Consider the following 18,036-nt stretch of genomic DNA (forward strand, 5'->3'; position numbering starts at 1 on the left):
ATAGTTTTAGGTTTTACATTCAAGCTGATATATTTTTTAAGATTATCTTTGGACTTTGCCTTAGCCTTCCTTTCTCTCTCAGGCTATAGTTTTCTTTAAATGTTGGATGGCCCTCAGTTCTACTCCTACTTAAGAATGATAAAAGAAAGGCTTCAGCTGGACTCTGAACAGATGATTTATGTGTGTGTGTGTGTGTGTGTGTGTGTGTGAAATAAGAGCATTTTCTAATACAAAGCTCATGTGTGTGTAAGAAATATAACAAGCCAGGCACTATGGCATGCACCTGTTATGCCGGCTACTTGGGAGACTAAGGTGGGAGGATCATTTGAGTCCAGGAATTTGAGACTAATCTGGGCAACATAGTGAGACCCCACCTCAAAAACAAACAACAAAAAAGAAAGATAAGAAAATAGTAAGTCGTTATGTTTAGATGTATTTTCAATTTACAAAGTAATTTTCCAACTATTTCCTTTCCTGACCCTCACTTTAATCCTGCCAATCATTCGAAACTGGCACTATTGGTCTCAACTATAAGTATGTATGTCTAAAGCATACATGCACATATAAGAATATATATCAAAATGTTAACTAGTTAGATCAGATGCCAGATAATTTTCTATGAACTTATATTTATTTCCTCGTTTTATTTATCAGGCATATGAAGCTTTCAAAAAAAAAAATTTTGAGGGCTGGGTATATGGCTCAATTGGTAGAGTGCTTACCTAAGCATGTACAAGTCCCTGGGTTCAATTCCCAGCACCACCAAAAAAATAAATTTAAAAAAAAATAAACTTGATATATATATATATATATATATATATATATATATATATATATATATATAGTTTTCAATGAATCTTTTGTTTTATTTATTTATATATGGTGTTGGTGCTGATGGTCGAATCCAGGGCCTCACACATGCCAGGCAAGTGCTCTACCACTGAGCCAAAATTCCAGCCCTTGAAGATTATTTTATCAGGAATTAATACATTTTCTTGTGCTCTTCTAGGTACTTAATCGTGAAATACATAGGAAGAAAAAAAAAATACTAGCACTATCACTTTCTGACTTACAGGAAAGGCAGGGAGAAATGACGCTTCGCAAACTCACAGAGCACTCAGTGGCAGATCCAGAATTTGATCCTGGTTTTCTGCCTCCCTGGGTGGTCAACCTCCAGAAGCAAGTATGAATTCTGAGGCTCTACTCAGCCCAGAAACAACTGTTTAATCAGTAACTAGCCTGCCTCCTTTTATAGTCCTAACTCTCAACTCCATTTTCAGGAGTAATAACGATGTCATCTTGCATAATCCCTTGGTGGTTTTTATTTTTTATTTATTGATAAGGAAACTGAGGTGGAGCAAGAGCGAGTGACCTCCAAGGTCACAAAGATAGTAATCAGTATACTGTGTGTGTGTGTGTGTGTGTGTGTGTGTGTGTGTGTGGTACTGGGGATTGAACCCAGGGCCTTGTGCATGGGAGGCAGGTGTTCTACCAACTGAGCTATATCCCCAGCCCCAAGATAGTAATCAGTAAGCAGCAAAGCTGGAACAGGAGCCAAGCTCTTCAATTCTTAGGCAAGGCTTCAGACACAGGCCCCAAAGCCAGTGCTGGGCAGATGCAGAAGGAGGAGGAGGAAGAGGTCTTAGGGAGCTCCCATCCACCCTGGCTTAATTGCAGACATAATCCATGTGGCCATAGACCAAACGAAGAGAAAGTGCACCTGTACCTGCTTTGCCTCTGTTTTTTTCTTAAAAGTAAACATCCACAGGTGCACATGCACAACATAATGCTATGAAGCCAGGTGCTGGCTTACCACAAACATAGATAGGGCCACATAACCTCGGGGGCCTCTTCCTACCACCAACTCTAGCTGGCCCCTGGCCAGGGTCCCCAGAAACACAAGCTAGTTCTAGGCCACTGCGACAAAAGAACAAGGAATGACTTCCAGGAAGATGGATGGGAATAAAGTGTTTGGAGTGTTTGTTGAATAAAGGACTTGGGACAGATGAAGGAGATCAAGGCAGCAGGTGGGAGGATATGATTCAGTTAGTGCCATTCCCAACCAACTTCCTGGACAGGCCCAGAAACCCAGGAAGGGATATCATAGCAACCCTGTAGATTTTAGCACAGCAGTGCAAGTAGTATGTTCCTCAAGGTCAATGCTTGTCAAAAAATAATAACACAATTGCTTTATAGAAGACCCAAAAAAAAAGTATATTTTATTTACTAATATATAGGAAAAAGGCTTGTGGTCACCCTACTCCCATTAAATAAGAAACTAACCTGGGCTGAAAGCCAAAAGCAGAACAAACAAAACTCTATTCAAATCAACAAGTGGGATCTGCCCACTGAGAGAAACCCTCTCCTAGTTCCTAGTACTCACTACTACACCCAACACTGGGACACAAACTCACTATGGCCCATGACCCCTCCCTCCAGCTCTGGGACAAGCAAATCCAAAGCAAGAATTTGCCAAGGATAGCTCATAATGTGGTGCTCATTAGAGAAAAGCAATTGGTGACTACATTTATAAACAGCAAAAATACTACTAACAATCCCAAATTCACATGAAATACCAACCAAAACAGGTGAGGGACAAAATAAATCTTCATGTCAGACTTTGTTTTTTTTTTTTTAAAGATTGTTCCTCATTTAACTTAGGTGGGTGTGATCTGCTGGGAAGGCAGCGGATGATCCTGGAAACCTGAGAGGTTACTTAGACTTCAGGGAGGGACCATTAAGGGCAATCACAGGACAAATGGTAGCCTGCTTCTGCTGCTGGAGATCAAGGTCAAGGGGCAGATGTGATTTCACTGTCTGGGGACACAGGTGGCTCAGACCTGAGATCAGGACAAGGGTGGATAGATTCATGTGCCACTGCCAACTGTCCCTGATGTGTGGCAGACGCTCTTCACTTGCATGTTCGGTGACTCAGTGCATCCACCTAACCAGATGGGCCACATCTCAATCCCATGACATCATCACCACCATTGGGGGCAGTCAAGTCCCTGTGATCATTCAAGCAAGAAAGGACAGTAGGGACTGAGCACCAGGGATATTTCTCCAGGTTGAGAAGTATTCTGCAACACGTCAAAGATGTTCCCCCTGCTCAATGGGAAGACTAAGCCAGCATGACTCTTGTGGCCATCTCTAAATGCCCACTGAATGGCTAGTGGCCATCTCAGATGACTGCACAAGGAATGATCTCCAAATTTGAACTGTCATATTTGTCATCTGGACAATGCCAAGCCCAGACGTGGGCGGCACTGAGAGAGATACCAGAGGTAAAGTCAGAGAAAGGCCTCTTCATTCAGTTGCTAATGGTGGCCCTACCTCATTTTATTATATCTCATTTTACTGGGTTTCACGGATATTGTGACACTTCCAAATTGAAGGTGTGGCAACTCTGAATACAACAAGTCTATGGGTAACATTTTTTCAACAGTTCAATCACTGTTACCATTTTTTAACAATAAGGGGTTTTTTTTAATATTTTTTAGATGTTGATGGACCTTTATTTTATTTATTTATATGCAGTGCTGAGAATCGAACCCGGTACCTCACACATGCTAGGCAAGCACTCTACCATTGAGCTACAACCCCAGCCCCACAAAAAAGGTGTTTTTAATTAAGTATATAAACTGTGTTCTTAAATAGAATGCTACTGCACACTCAGTAGACTAAAGTATAGAATAAACATAACTTTCATATGTACTAGAAAATATTTCATGTGAATTTCTATGAGGATACTCTGAAATTGAACCCACAACACTCCAGAGGCACACCCACTCTACCACCATCAAAATCTAGTGCCCAGTACAACATCTAATCCAGAGAGCCCAGGGATGACTGAAGGACAAATGAGAAGACAACAAATGAGAAGGCCCACATTGGAATACTCCCACCTATTCACTTACCTCGGACAAATGATCTCTCAAGAAGACAGATTCTCAAGAAGCCCACAGAGGCTACCGTTCTCTATGCTCATACCACCCAGCATTCCCCAGAATCGTCCAGTTGTGAAAAATTATAATAAAAAATACACTAGCTGGGTGCAGTGGTGCACACCTATAATCCCAGCAACTGGGAGGCTGAGGCAGGAGGATTACAAGTTTAAGGACAGGCTCGGCTACTTAGTGAGACCCTGCCTCAAAATAAGAAATAAAAAGGGTTGGGGATATAATTCAATGGTAGAGCACCCCTGGATTAGATCCCCAGTATCTCTCTCTCTCTCTCTCTCTCTCACACACACACACAAATGAATGAATAAATAAACTAAAACAAACAAAAGGCTTGCTTAGCTTCTAGATTCCCAAACTCCTCCCTGGAGATGTTGATATTTTGGTCAGGGGCAGGGCCTGGGATCTGATAATTTCTTTCTTTCTTTTTTTTTTTTTTTTAGAGAGAATTTTAATATTTATTTTTTAGTTCTTGGCAGACACAACATCTTTGTTTGTATGTGGTGCTGAGGATTGAACCTGGGCCGCACGCATGCCAGGCGAGCGCACTACCGCTTGAGCCACATCCCCAGCCCCAAGGATCTGATAATTTTAACAAGTGCACCATATCATTCTTAGGAACCTGAGAGTTTGAGAAATTCCACCTACCATTTCCAGCTTGCAGGAGGCTGCCTGCCTGGCTCACCCAATTCCCATCACCAGTGAGAGGAGGCTTCCAGATTCATCAGTCAGGCTGGTCTATTTTAAGCAACCACCTAAGGTGCAAGGTACCTGCTGTGTGGGGTTGGGTTTTACTTCCTTGCCCTGGGGATCCTCCCACCACAGGTTACAGCATCATCCCAAAAGTCCCTTGGGCTGTCACCAGTTTCCACAGACACATACTCCCAGTCCCAGCTTCCAGGAGAACACTGAGCTCTCCAAACATTTTTGCCATTTTGCCACTGAGCCCTCTCATCCTTGCCCTCTGACCATCACTTGCCTCAGCTGTCCAACCAGACAGAGAGCAACTGAGAAACAAATGGGAACATGAGGCTCCCAGGGAGGATCCAGAATTTGCTATACATGTATAAGTCCAACCCATCAGGGGAACAGAAAGCTGATCCCCTGGCCAGCTGGTAGCTCTGACTTAAGGAAATAAACCAAGTTTCCACACCTAGCCAGATCATGAAGGAAAGTCCCCCAGGGACCTGGCTTTGTCTACTGAGGACACTGCCAACACAGAAACACTGTGGTTTTCTGCCAGGGAGCAGCTAGATCCTGCAGGTTTCATACCTCCCAGAACTGCCAGGGCCTTCCCTGCCGGCACACCTTCCAGATGGGAGCCACACACCCCTGCAACAAGACCCGGACAGAGACTCATTTTGCGGGGAGTAGAATGGGTGTGACCTAGATAAGGGGTCGGAGCTGAGATCCCTGAGCCACTGGGGCAAATACTTCTCGTGGTGCCTGTTTCCCCCTTAAAAGTGGGTTAATGACTCCTTATGCCCCTCCAAGTAAACCAGCTGTAGAATATAATTAAGCTGATTTCTGCTAATGACAGGGGCCTAATCTAGTACCTCCCTTTGATTTTTATTTCTCCACCCACCACCCATCCACCTGCCCAAGGCCATGCAGTCCCACTTCTCCCTCAGGTCTGGTGGGAGCAGCTGGAGTACAAACACTGAAACAAAACAAAAACTTTTACTGCACAAGTTTACGGTGTGTGGGCCGATTTAAAGACCTGGCAGATCTTCCTGAAGCCCAGGCAGGGGGATGGGGGGTTGTGTCAAGGTCTGCCCGACCAGCCAGCCTGACCCGAGCCAGGAGAGCCTCCTCTCTTGCCCCCTTCCCCTCCATCCCTTCCACCCCGAGTCTTGCCCAGAGTTAGCACTTGATTGTTTTGCAGTGCTGGGGATGGAGCCCAGGGCATGTAAATCTATTGATTGATGACTGGTTGGTAGATGGATTGAAGGACTTCTCCCACCATGTTTAGATCTAGGTAGTCTCCCAGGGCAGGCTGGAGTTATCCTGGAGGTTCCAGGCACCAGGACAGTTTCCAAGACTGTGTCCCAGAGTACTCTCCTTTATCCTGGAAAAAGGGCGAATGTTCTATCCCCACTGAGGAGCTCCGCTGACAGCCCCCCCCACCAAGGGCTCTCTGGTGTCAGAAGTGGCTGGGCCACCATTCCACTCTGGTCTCTGCCTGGTCTCTTCCTCTCCTGTCCCTGCCTCCGCAATACACACACATATACACACCACCACCAGGACACATCCTCTTTTGGAAATTCCAACCAAAGAATTCTATCTCAGGCTCTCAGAAGAGCCTATACCAAGTTCGCACCAGTCTCCTTATTTGCAGAAGCCCTTCCCAGCCCAGCCACCTTCCTCCTGCACAGCTTCAGCCAGACACCAGATCCTCTGGACACTAAACAAGAGGAGTGAGGGTGTGGCCAGTAGCATGTTACTTCCTTTCTTTTCACTGAACCCACAATCTGATTCCATGGCTCAGTGCATTCTTCACTGTTGAAACTTTTATCAAGATAATCGTAGATTCCCTTGAAGTTGTAAGAAATAATACGAGAGCTCCTCTGTACATTCTACCCGGTTTTCCCCAATGGTAACACCTCATAAAACCTGGATGATATTCAGGCAGCTTGTCTTACTTATATTGGCACTTATGTGTGTAATGAGTTCCACAGAATTTAATCACTTGTACAAGCTCCTATAGCCACTATCACAGTCAAATTTGTGAGCAGGTCCAGCACCAGGTTCCCCCTGTTGCCTTTTGCAACTCTATTCACCTCCCTCCCATCTCCCATCCCCCTCAGACCCCCAAACCACTAATCCATCCTCTCACTCATTTAAAAAATTTCATGTAAATAAATCAGCATATAGGATTTAAGGACTATTGCCTTTTTTCACTGTAAAAAGTTCCCTGGTGACTCATTTAAGCTATGACATCTATCAGTAGATTAGACAATGTTCTTTTTCATGGTTGAGGAGTATTCTGTGACGTACAGGTACTCAATTTGTTTCTGCTTTGGGAGACCCAGGGATCTGCAGAAGTTAGTGGAAAAGTCCTAATGTACGTGTAGCCTCTGAGAATTGACCGGATTCTGAAATACCTATGGCTTCCAGTCCCCTAACTGAGCTATATAAGATGTTGGAGTGAAATGATGGAATAGGCAAATAAGAAAACCCCTGACCCCAGGAGAGAACAGGGGAGACCCTTGGGTCCATAATTGAAAAGCAGAATTTCTGGTGGTAAAATTTCTGGAAGTAAAAAAAGAGGAGCAAGGAGAAAACTTCAAGGCTCTTGGAACCCAATGCTTAGAGCAGGACAGATTTTAGAGAGCAGCTCACTTCTCATCTTCCTGGGGCCATCCTTCATAGGGGAAACAGTAGTTTCACTGAGCATCAATACTAGCAAGTTCCGCTTCCCCAGAGTGTGGCATTGCAATGACCGCGGGACTAGTCAGCATTGCAACAGAACCTGTCTAATTTCTCCATCTCAGGGCAGCAGCAGAAATACTCCACATTAGTGCTAAAGCTCTCTCTTGATCTGGTTAACCATGATCAGTTCCTCTGATTGTGTATACAAAATGTTTTCTAAACTTTTGGCTATCTGGTTTAACCTCACTGTTAGTCATATTTCCATGAACACAACTACCTTAGTCCCTGGAATTCAACAGCATAACTCCACGAAGTCTGACCCACATGACTTCCAAAGTATCTGTTCATCAATAATCCACCTCATCCAGACAAGTAGCACGTGCAGCAATAAAATGAAAATAAGAACAAATGATATATCCACTTGATAAAAGCTTATGCAGCAATCAAAGATGGTTTTCTTTTTTCTTTTCTTTTTTTTTTTTTTTTTTTTAGCTGCAGTTATGTGGTGCTGAGGATCAAAACCAGGGCCCCGTACTTGCTAGGCAAGCATGCTACCGCTGAGCCACAACCCCAGCCCTCAAAGATGGTTTTCAAAAAGTAGGTAGTTAACATGAAAGTACTAATTGGCTGAAAAAAATCCAAAAATTCAAAAAGTACAGTTGTCCATCATATCCACCAGAAGACTATTTCCAGGACCCCATAAGATGCCAAAATCTACAGATGCTCAAGTCCCTTATATAAAATGATATAGTACTGGGCTGGGGATGTGGCTCAAGTGGTAGCGCGCTCGCCTGGTATGCGTGCGGCCCGGGTTCGATTCTCAGCACCACATACCAACAAAGATGTTGTGTCCGCCGAGAACTAAAAAATAAATATTAAAAAATTCTCTCTCTCTCTCTCCCTCCCTCCTCTCTCACTCTCTCTTTAAAAAAAAAAAATGATATAGTACTGCATATAACCTATACACATTCTCCCTTACACTATAAATCATCTCAGAATACTAATAATGTAAATACTATGTAAATAGTTGGTATACTGCATTGCTCAGGAAATAAATACAGGAAAAAAATCTGTATGTGTTCAATATAAACACATCTCTTTTCCAAACATTTCCAATAAGTGGTTGGTTGAACTCATAAATGCAGTATGCAGATATTGAGCGCCAACTTTATATGGCTACTTCCCACCATTCAGTTTATGGGGTATCTCTTCTTAGATGAGGAAGGGGAAGAGAAAGACTTGTGTCTTTGCTCAATAATCCCAGCATGGATTAAGATATATTTTTTTTAATATTTATGTTTTAGTTGTAGATGGACACAATACCTCTATTTTGTTTATTTATTTTTATGTGATGCTGAGGATCGAACCCAGGACCTTGCATGTGTGGCAAGCGCTCTTCCACTGAGTCACAACCCCAGCCCAGATTAAGATATTTAATATATGATTGATGAATCAATTAGTCAGAATCATGTCTTACCTACAGAATGGTATTATACTATGATTTCATTTGGAAAAGAATATATGTATGTATATATATATATTAATGTCTTCATTGACATTAGTATAGGCATAGAAGACTTGTGGGAAAGTATCAGTGAAACTATTTGCATGAGTCAGCTTTCTGTTACTGTAACACAATACCTAAGATAATCAACTTATAAAAAGGAAAAGTTTATTTTGGCTCACAGTTTTGTAGGCTGCAGTGCATGACCAATCAGCATGCTTGCTTTGGGCCTATGTTGGCACATCATAATGGATATGAGTGACAGAGCAAAGCCATTCACCTCATGGTGGGGACATGAAAAAGCAAGAAAGACTGGGGTCCCAAAATCCCCTTTAAGGGCATGTCCCCAGTGACCCAAAAACCTCCCACTAGGCTGCACCTCTTTTAAGTTTCCACCATCTCCAATGGGCCTTTGGGACACTTAAGATCCAAACTACAGCTCTGTTTACAAGGATTAAAATCTAGAAAGGATTCGGAAGAATTTTGCTTTCTAACTATACAGTTCTACATTGCTTGATTAAAAAAAAAAACTTAATTTTTCTAATGAAAAATAAACAAACATTTTTTAGGAAACAGGTACAGACAACAGAAAACTGTCACAATGCCTATGCATGGGCACTGTCCTCCATTTTTAAAATTCTTACTACTTGCCTTCATTGGCCAGATATTCTTGGATTATATATGTGTGAATTCAGTAAATTATAGTATATTAGCCTTTTAATAATATTACAGGTATGACCAAATAAAACTGTAGGGGAAAAAAACTTAGTTTAGATTTTGGGCAGCCACATTACAAGCGTGGCCTTTCCTGTGATTACTGTCAACTCTAAATTCTGGATCTCATGTGCTGGAGTCAACCATTTCCTCAAGGGTGACCACAGGAGGGAGGTGTTTCTGTTCCTGGCACTGAAGGTGGTGTGGTATGTGCAGCTCTTACTCCTAACCCAGAAGGACATGTTCTGCTCCTGGCAGCCTCTCATTCCGACTGTCCAGCTCTTTTCTGACTCATAAGTAAATCATCCAGGTATCGACCTTTCCCTCCCAGCTGGGTGTCATCCATAACAGCTAATAGGCAAGAGCCCCAAGACTTCATCTGAGTTGTCACTGAAAAGGAAATGGCCCAGAACCCAGGTGGGAGACCACACCCAGAGGGACCTTCTTAAATGCAACTGCACAATCAGACATAATACTACCAGATCTCAGGATTCCCCAGTCCTCCAGCATGTCTAATAGAAGACTGACAGAACATCCCCAGAACACAGAGGGTATGTGCATAACTACAACACACTAGCCAAAGCACACACACCTATGTAGAACAAGGAACAAGAGATGGGAACCTGATGACATGTTGGCTTAGGTAGGTGAATTATTTTTTCAGTTTAAATTTTTAATGATATTTAATCATGTGCGTGATAGACAAAGCTACGTGTTATTTAAAGCATTGTTGGAATCATACCTCCAGCTTAGTGAGCTCCTGGTCTACCGGCTAAGTAACCTCATCAAAAGGGAAACCAGACAAGTTTGAAGTGAGAAGATGTGGTGCACTTGTGTTGGCGCCTGGTGATCACCACTTCTTTTTTTATGTGCTCACAACTCGCTAATGATGTGTTCTGGGGCTTTGCTAGGGATGTGCGTCAATCACCAACATCTTTGGGATACAATTTTATGATAGCATTTGTGGTTAAGATCATAGGCTTTGAAGTCGCACAGATCAGGTTTAAATTCTTGCTCTAATTCTTACTGTCTTTGGGACACTTACACAAGCCCTTTGATTCTCAGTATTCTCATCTGTGAACTAGGCATTTTCCTTCTTATAGCTGCTACAAGGAGCAAGTGAGAACTGAAGTGCACATATTTAGTGAAGGGTAGAAATGACTGTCATATTTTTCTTCACCTTCCTCCCACCACCATCATCATTACCACCAACAGCATTTCAGAATTATCCATGTGGGCCAAAAGAGATGAAGGATCCAAGCTTTACAACAGTTAGTCAACTATCATAAGGATTCTGGGGAAAACCCAATATAGCACTAAGCCCAGACAAAATGGGCAAATACGGAAAGAATGAGCACCCAAGACAGAATTTTTAGTTGGGCCCTGCTTCTAGAAAAGTTCTTAATATAAAAAAGCTTGCAATAAAGAATTACTATCCACAGACTCTAAGCCAATAGCAAACACTCTTTTCACCACTGCCAACTAATGTGGAAACTCTCTTGAAAAGCCAAGAAGTTTTTATTCTCATTTCCACACTATCAAATAGCTTTCATAACTTAGCCCCAGGCATCTCAGGAACATCCTCAAAAGAGAAATCTAGTTTCTTAACCATATCAAATGAACTCTTATCCTTAGTAATCCATCCCTTCTTGTGCCTATTGGGCTGACAGACATGTTTTGTATGTTAAAGTCCAAGTACAATAGAGCAGAGGCAGACAAGCTGGGTCCCAATCTAGACCCCACTTCTGTTTTGCTCTGTGACCTTGTGCAAGTTAATTAGACTCCATTTCCCTCACCTGTAAAAAGATGATGATAATAATAATAATAATAATAATAATAATAATGGCAGTCAACATGCCATATCCCCTGGTACTCATTAGAGCATTCAACCAATTGAGAACCAAAAATATTTTTAAAATTGCATCAGAAATGAACAGGTGCAGATTTTTCTTATCATTACTCCCTAAACAATATAGTGCAACAACTATTTACATTGCATCTAGGATTATAAATGACCGAAAGATGATTTAAAGCATACTGGAGGATGTGCACAGAATTTTTGCACATAGAATCATGTGTGATTAACATTTCAGTCAACAACAAACCACAGATTCAACTGTATACGCCATATAGCCTAGGTATGTGGTAGGTTACACTATGGGGGTTTGTGTATGAACACTCTATGGTGTTTGCACACATCAATCACCTACCCACAAAGTTCTCAGAACATATCCCTCATAAGCAATGCATGACTGTCTATGTTACATTATCTAATGGCACCTCAGATTTTGGTGTCCACCAGGGATTCTGGCACCAATCCCCCTCAGATAGTGAGAGACAATAGTACAACTTCTAAGGGGCGTAGCTAACACATTCATGCTCATAAATGCTAGTGTCATTACAAGTACTCCAGATGCTCCAGTAGCCATGTGCACAGTATCAGGAAAAATATCTCATCTTTGGAACGTAGGATACCGGGGACGGTGTCACATTCTCCCTCCCCTTCTAAGAACAGACTTCCTGTCTTGGGAGAGAACCACGCCAACAGAGAGAAGCCAGGGGAACTCCAGGACCACAGCATTCTGAGGGACAGAGGCCACTGGCCACAGAGGCTGGGGGTGAGGGAGCCTCAGCTGGTTCTCCTTCTACAGCCTGTGATGACAAGACACCCAAGCCGCTGCTTTGGCTCTGAGCAGAACCACCATTTGATGAGGTCCACTGGTAGCAAACAACTTGGGTATCTTACCCAAAGAAGCTTGCTATCAAACTAGGATGGTCTCTTATGCTTCAGTTTTCCAGACTCTTAAATGAGGACTATGAATTTCCAGATATTCCCAGGACCACGGTGGAGGGAAGCACTCTGGAAAGGACAGGTTTCCCCTCCAAGGCTAGGATCTATGAATCCCTCCCGCCAAGCACTTCCAGATTCCCTCTGCTCACTGCCTCCACTACAGTTCCCTTCACTCTCCGCCCCACCCCAGCCTCAGCAACTTGGCAAGGCCCTCAGCAACTTAGCAAGACCCTGTCTCAAATTTTTTAAAAATAAAATTAAAAGGCTGGGATGTGGGTCAGTGGTTCAGCATCCCTGGGTTCAAACACCAGTATCAAAAAAAAAAAAAAAAAAAACTCTGGGATTCTCAGCCTCCTGACTTGCATTCCACTATTATATCAACTTCCTATTCATCCCACAGCTTTCCAACTCCAAAACTCAAACTATATGATTTGAATACTGTGCAAAAACTTACACACGACTTTCATGTAAAGTATCCCTTTGAATACTTGCAACCTGCACATATGCATCATTCCATTTTATAGCCACAAGAAACCGAGACTTAGAGAAATTAAGTAACATTTCTGAGATCATATGGCTAGGCAGGGCCCCGGCTCCATGTAGCACTCTACTGCCACCAGATCACAAACACTTCCAGCTTGGGTTACACAGATGCTCTCTTGATGCTCCTAAGGGCTTGTCCAGAATCTAGTACTCATGACACTGAATATAATTCCATTATCCCATACCACACAAGGGGGCCCTGAAGGCAGGCACTGTGTGACTGGCAGGGACTGTGTCACTTCTATTTCCCAGTGCATGCTCAGATAGTGGGTACTTACCTAATAAATAAGTGTCTCTTATGTCAATGAAAGACTTAATGGATGGGTGAATGTTTGAGCAATTGATAAACAGATGACCCTAAAAAGCCAGGGCTGTACAGATTAGCCCCCCACCCCAAGCACCTGATTTTGACCTCACAGAATCCGATTCCCCAAAGCCAGTCTTCCATATGGCTAGGGAACACTGAATCTTGCTTATGAAAATTAAGACCTGATTGTATATGAATATGTCAAAACAGCTTTATAGTCACCACCAAATATTCAACAGGGACCTAGCAACTCAGTGAGGCGGCTTCTCAGTTCTCCTTAATATTATCTTAACAACTGGCACCTGCACACCTGCTCCCACACAGGCAGGGCTCACACAATCCCCAGACACAGTACAGGCAACAGGGCCTTAGAGCCACAGAGAATATTACAGTGCTGCACAGCAGGGCCACTTCCCACTTCATTGGAGCAGCGGGGGTGGGGCAGGGGCCTTAGGTCATCAGCCTTGGGAAGAAGGCAGCCAGATCCAACTATACTACCAATCAGGATCCAGAAATGGAAGTAGCTCAGGAATGTGAAACCCAAAAGCAACAGTGCTCCTGGGACCCAGCATGACCTGAAGACACAAAGAACAAACCCAGGGGAGAGCAGCCCTACTTCCTGGTCAGATAATGTGCCAAGGCAGACCCCCAGCCACAAACAATTCCAGGTGATCCCAGGGAGTGAGATTTCGGGTGAGGCTTGGGGTGGGAAGAATATATGAAAACTTTCAGAAGAAATGAAAACAAGCTTTGGCTACTTCCTTCCAGAAACACTGCCCCCATCTAACCTTCTGCACATGTCTCTTAGCATTGCTCCCCCAGACTGTAAGTTCCTTCCACGAACAACCACTCAGTATTGGTCTTTGAGAGTCAGCCCCTCAGCAGTACTTGGCCTAGAACTACTTACAGAGTTGGTTCAGTGGAGCTCTGCAAAAGGAAGACAAAGAGTGAGTCACAGGAAGGAAGGAGCAACCCAATGGCATGGAGAATGGATAAGCCTCACAGGAGAAAATGAGCAGGAACTAAAGGAAAAGAGAATGAGGTGACCAGACAAACCCAGCAACCCAGGGAAGAGTGGGAAGTTAGACCCAGTCTGGTCCCTATCAGGGGAAGATGCTGTGCCCTCCAGGAAATGGCCCAGGGAGTGGACTCAGACTCCAGGAAGATCTACTTTCCCAGTGTCAGCAGGAAAGTCCCAGAAAGGGAAGACAGAAAGGGCTAACATGGAAGGAGGGGAAAAAACAGCCCTGAAATAATAAACACCAAGTAGAAATAGTAGGCTCTCTGCTGAGGCAGGAGTCTAGAGCCGCAAGTAGGTAATTATTAAGGATTCACAAACACCCCAATTACAGAAAGGAAGAGAAGGCAGGAACAGGTCAATCTGCTCCACAGCAGGGCAGAGGCACAACCAGAAGCTCCAGTCCTTGGGGGCGAAAAGTGGAGAGAACAACATTGCCCAGCCTCAGTTGGTATGTGTGGTGGGGGCACCCACAACAGCCCAGGAGTCTTGTGTTCTGCAAGCTCCCTAAGTCAGGATGCTGCTTGAAGAAAAGGAATCAATTTGAGATGGCTCCAAAATCTGGCCTCAGTGGTAGGGTGCTCGCCTGGCACGCCTCAGGTGCTGGGTTCGATCCTCAGCACCACATAAAAATTTTTTAAAAGACATGTGTCCACCTACAGCTGAAAAAAAAATACATATTAAAAAAAAAAAAAAATCTGGCCTGACATGGAAGCCAGGAACAATGGGGCTGGGGACAAAGGAATAAATCTCTCTCACCAAACAAACCTACCTCTCAGTACCCATTCAGTGCCTTCCAAGAAATGTGAGGTCCTGCTGGGGTCCTCTCTTCGGAGAGGGAGTGCTGGCTGCTAGTCCTGCCTAGACACTGCGACCTAGGTGTGTCCTTCAATAAAGTGACTAACACCCCCTTCCCGGACTCTGTACATTAAATGTAATGTTTTTGAGATCTTTCAAAAGATCTCGCTTCTGTTCTTCCTGTCAAAGAAAAGCTTCCTGATCCAGTATCTTCCAAAATATTCAAGCACGCGCTCCCACATCCCTACCCAGTCACCTTCCCAAAGGGCTCCATTCCTTTTTGGAGAAGCCCAGGCAAAACTAACAGTGGAGACCCGCGCTCCACCCTCTATACCATGGAAAGCTCTAGGTCTCCCAATTACTCTCAGCAGAGGTCCCAAAGAGCTTTTGATCAAGGGAGGAAAAAAAAATCCTGCAAAGGCCAAGGATAGTCAAATTTCCTTCGCCCAAATCATTTAACTCCCTGCGTCCGCGCCCTGGCTCCCCACAGATGTATATTAATAATCCAAAGGTAATGGAGGGACGATACGGAGCCCCTCTTTTCAAGTCAGGGAAAGGACCGAGAGGGAAGTAAGACCGAGGGGGCGATTCAGTGCTTCCAGGCCCCTGGGGCTTCCCACCTCCACGGTGGCCAGCGCACCGCAGCTCTGGTACCAAAGGTCCGGTCAGCCCCGCCCGGCCGCCGGCGGACAGGTACCCGCCGAACAGGAAATTCCACCTGTGCGCCCAGCGACCGGGCCACCAACGGGCAATGGAGTGGAGCTTGGCCGAGACTAAGCGCCGTGCGCAGGACACTGGGGCTCGTGGGGCCGAATCCTCAGCGCCCAGCCCACCCAGGACCCCGGTCCTCGCCCACCTCCTGCCGCGAGTTGTACTTGAATCCCAGGCCGAAGTCCTTTGGATCCCCTCCGGCCTTGTGGGTTCGATCGCTCTTCATGGTCTCGGTGGCGGGTCTTGGGTCTCAGAGACGTGATCCCTGCAGGCAGCCGACTCCCATGGCCCGCGGGCCGCGGGGGAGACGGGGAGCTCAGGGCGCAGGGAAGGCCAAGTTCCGGGGCAGGCCCAGCGCGCCCGGCCGGCGGCGGCGGCTCTCTCGCTCTCATTCTTCCTGGCCCGCGCAGGTAGTTTCAGGGTGTGGCTTTCAGGGTCTGTCCCGCCCCGCCAGCCCGCGCACCTGTCTCCGGCCCGCCGCCGCGTCTTCGGGCTCCGCCTGTGGTCACGCCTTCCGAGGAAAGCTCCTCCCCTCGTGTAAAGGCGGAGAGGCGTTAAGGGTTAACCCGCCTCCAGTTAAGGGAGAGGGGATGTCCAGACTAGATCAGAGATCAGTAAGGACCTAACAACTACCAAGTGCATTTTCTATGGAACGGAGAGCTTCTTTAGCTAGGTTGGTTTTTGTTTGTTTGTTTGATTGGATGGTTGGTTGGTTGGTTGGTTTTGGTTTTGGTTTGGTTTGGGTTTTTTTCCTCTTTATTTTCTTTTTATGTAATTATTTAATTTTTTTATTTTTGGTACTGGGCGCTCTAGCACTGTGCTACATCCCCAGCACTTTTTAATTTTTTTTTTTTATTTTGAGGCACAGTCTTACTAAGTTGCTGAGACTGATCTCCAAGTTGTGGTCCTCCTGCCTCTGCCTTCCAAGTGGCTGGAATTACAAGTGTGCATCACTGTGCTGGGTGCACACCATCTGGCTCTTTGATGCCAACCATCGTTTCACTACTGCCATCATGCAACTTCAGTCTCCATGGGCTCTTTCACCTTAGTTGCTGTGACCTGCCAGCCATTAATTCAGAAAGCTGTCAAGGGCAATGAGGGATGGAGAAAAGACACACACACAAAGAGGAAAAGTTAGGGCCCAGTGGTTCTTCATCCCCTGATGAGGATGAAAGACCCAAGCTGGCTCGGCAGGTTTATTATATAGATTTTAAAATCAAAAGGATTTTTTGTGAGAAACTTTCTTCAAAGCATGCAGGATGGAGGACGAATTCTGAGCAGCCCAATTATAATCATCAACTTGTGCTCATAATTATTTACCCCTGGCAGCTGGTGTCTGAACTCAGGGTCAAGAATGATAGTCTTGTGGCCCACACAGAACCTCCTTTGAACAGGGTGTCACCACAGCAACCGGGCAGTCTCAACTCCTGCCTTTGCACAAGGAGTTTCCAGCGCAGGTGCACTCCTGTCGCCAGACAGAGAATGTGATTCAAACCACCAATCCCGACTCTTAGTCACCTTGCTACAACACGGTGTCTCAGTTATGTCTTCAAAACCAAAAATCATAGCCACTGTGTGACCCAGCCTCCCTCCCATGCCACTAACTTTCTTCTTCCTGGTGGTCAGTAGCAACCTCTTTTTTGAGGTTGGGAGGCTCTTGCCAGGATCTGTGCCCATCTCCTTCTGTACATGTTATTCATTTGCTGCATTGGATACGGACTAATCCCTTCTTCAAATGTTTGCCTTTCCTGGATTCTTGTCTTACCTTTTAGCCCCTAGATGTCAGGGTTTCCAAAATTCTCTCTTCAGCCTCCTCCTTTTTTTTCTCTCTCTCTTGGCAATTCATCTAATATCCTGGCTTCAGAGAGGGAAACCTGCCTTCCTAGAAGAGACATCACCAAAGAGTTGTCACTTTGCCTTAGCAATCACCAGGGAATTTCTCCACTAGTGTTCTACATGAGTAATAGAGTTGACCGCTGTTACACAGTCAATCAATATTATTGAGCACATACACTGTCCTAGGTACTGAACAATAAGAGTGAACAAAATAAAGTCCCCTGCTTTGAAATCAACAAGCTCAAAATGGACTTCCCCAAATTGCCCATCTTCCACTGTTTTCTCTAATACAATCATTCTTCCTGGGCTCAAAACTCAAAAATTTCTTTGACTCTCCACTTACCTTACATCTCATATCCAGTTAGTTCTAAATCTGGCCAAGGCTTTCTTTAATATGTATATATACATAGTCCTCCTTCTGTCTCCATTTGACGAATCTATTCAAGCCCTCACCACTCTTTGCCTGGTTTCCTGTAAGAGGCA

The 18,036-nt window shown here is 44.6% G+C and overlaps 1 protein-coding gene across 1 annotated transcript in view; it reads right to left on the minus strand.

The window, feature by feature from the left end:
- St14 (ST14 transmembrane serine protease matriptase) overlaps positions 1-15,879 on the minus strand; it is a 43,707-nt gene extending 27,828 nt beyond the window's left edge. Inside the window, exon 1 of the mRNA XM_076843561.1 lies at positions 15,863-15,879. The gene's annotated coding sequence lies outside the window, so the exon portion shown is untranslated. The remainder of the gene's footprint in view (positions 1-15,862) is intronic.
- Between the last annotated feature and the right edge of the window lie 2,157 nt (positions 15,880-18,036).

This window comes from Callospermophilus lateralis, chromosome 2 (genome assembly GCF_048772815.1).
Source record: "Callospermophilus lateralis isolate mCalLat2 chromosome 2, mCalLat2.hap1, whole genome shotgun sequence".
Lineage (NCBI taxonomy): Eukaryota > Metazoa > Chordata > Mammalia > Rodentia > Sciuridae > Callospermophilus > Callospermophilus lateralis.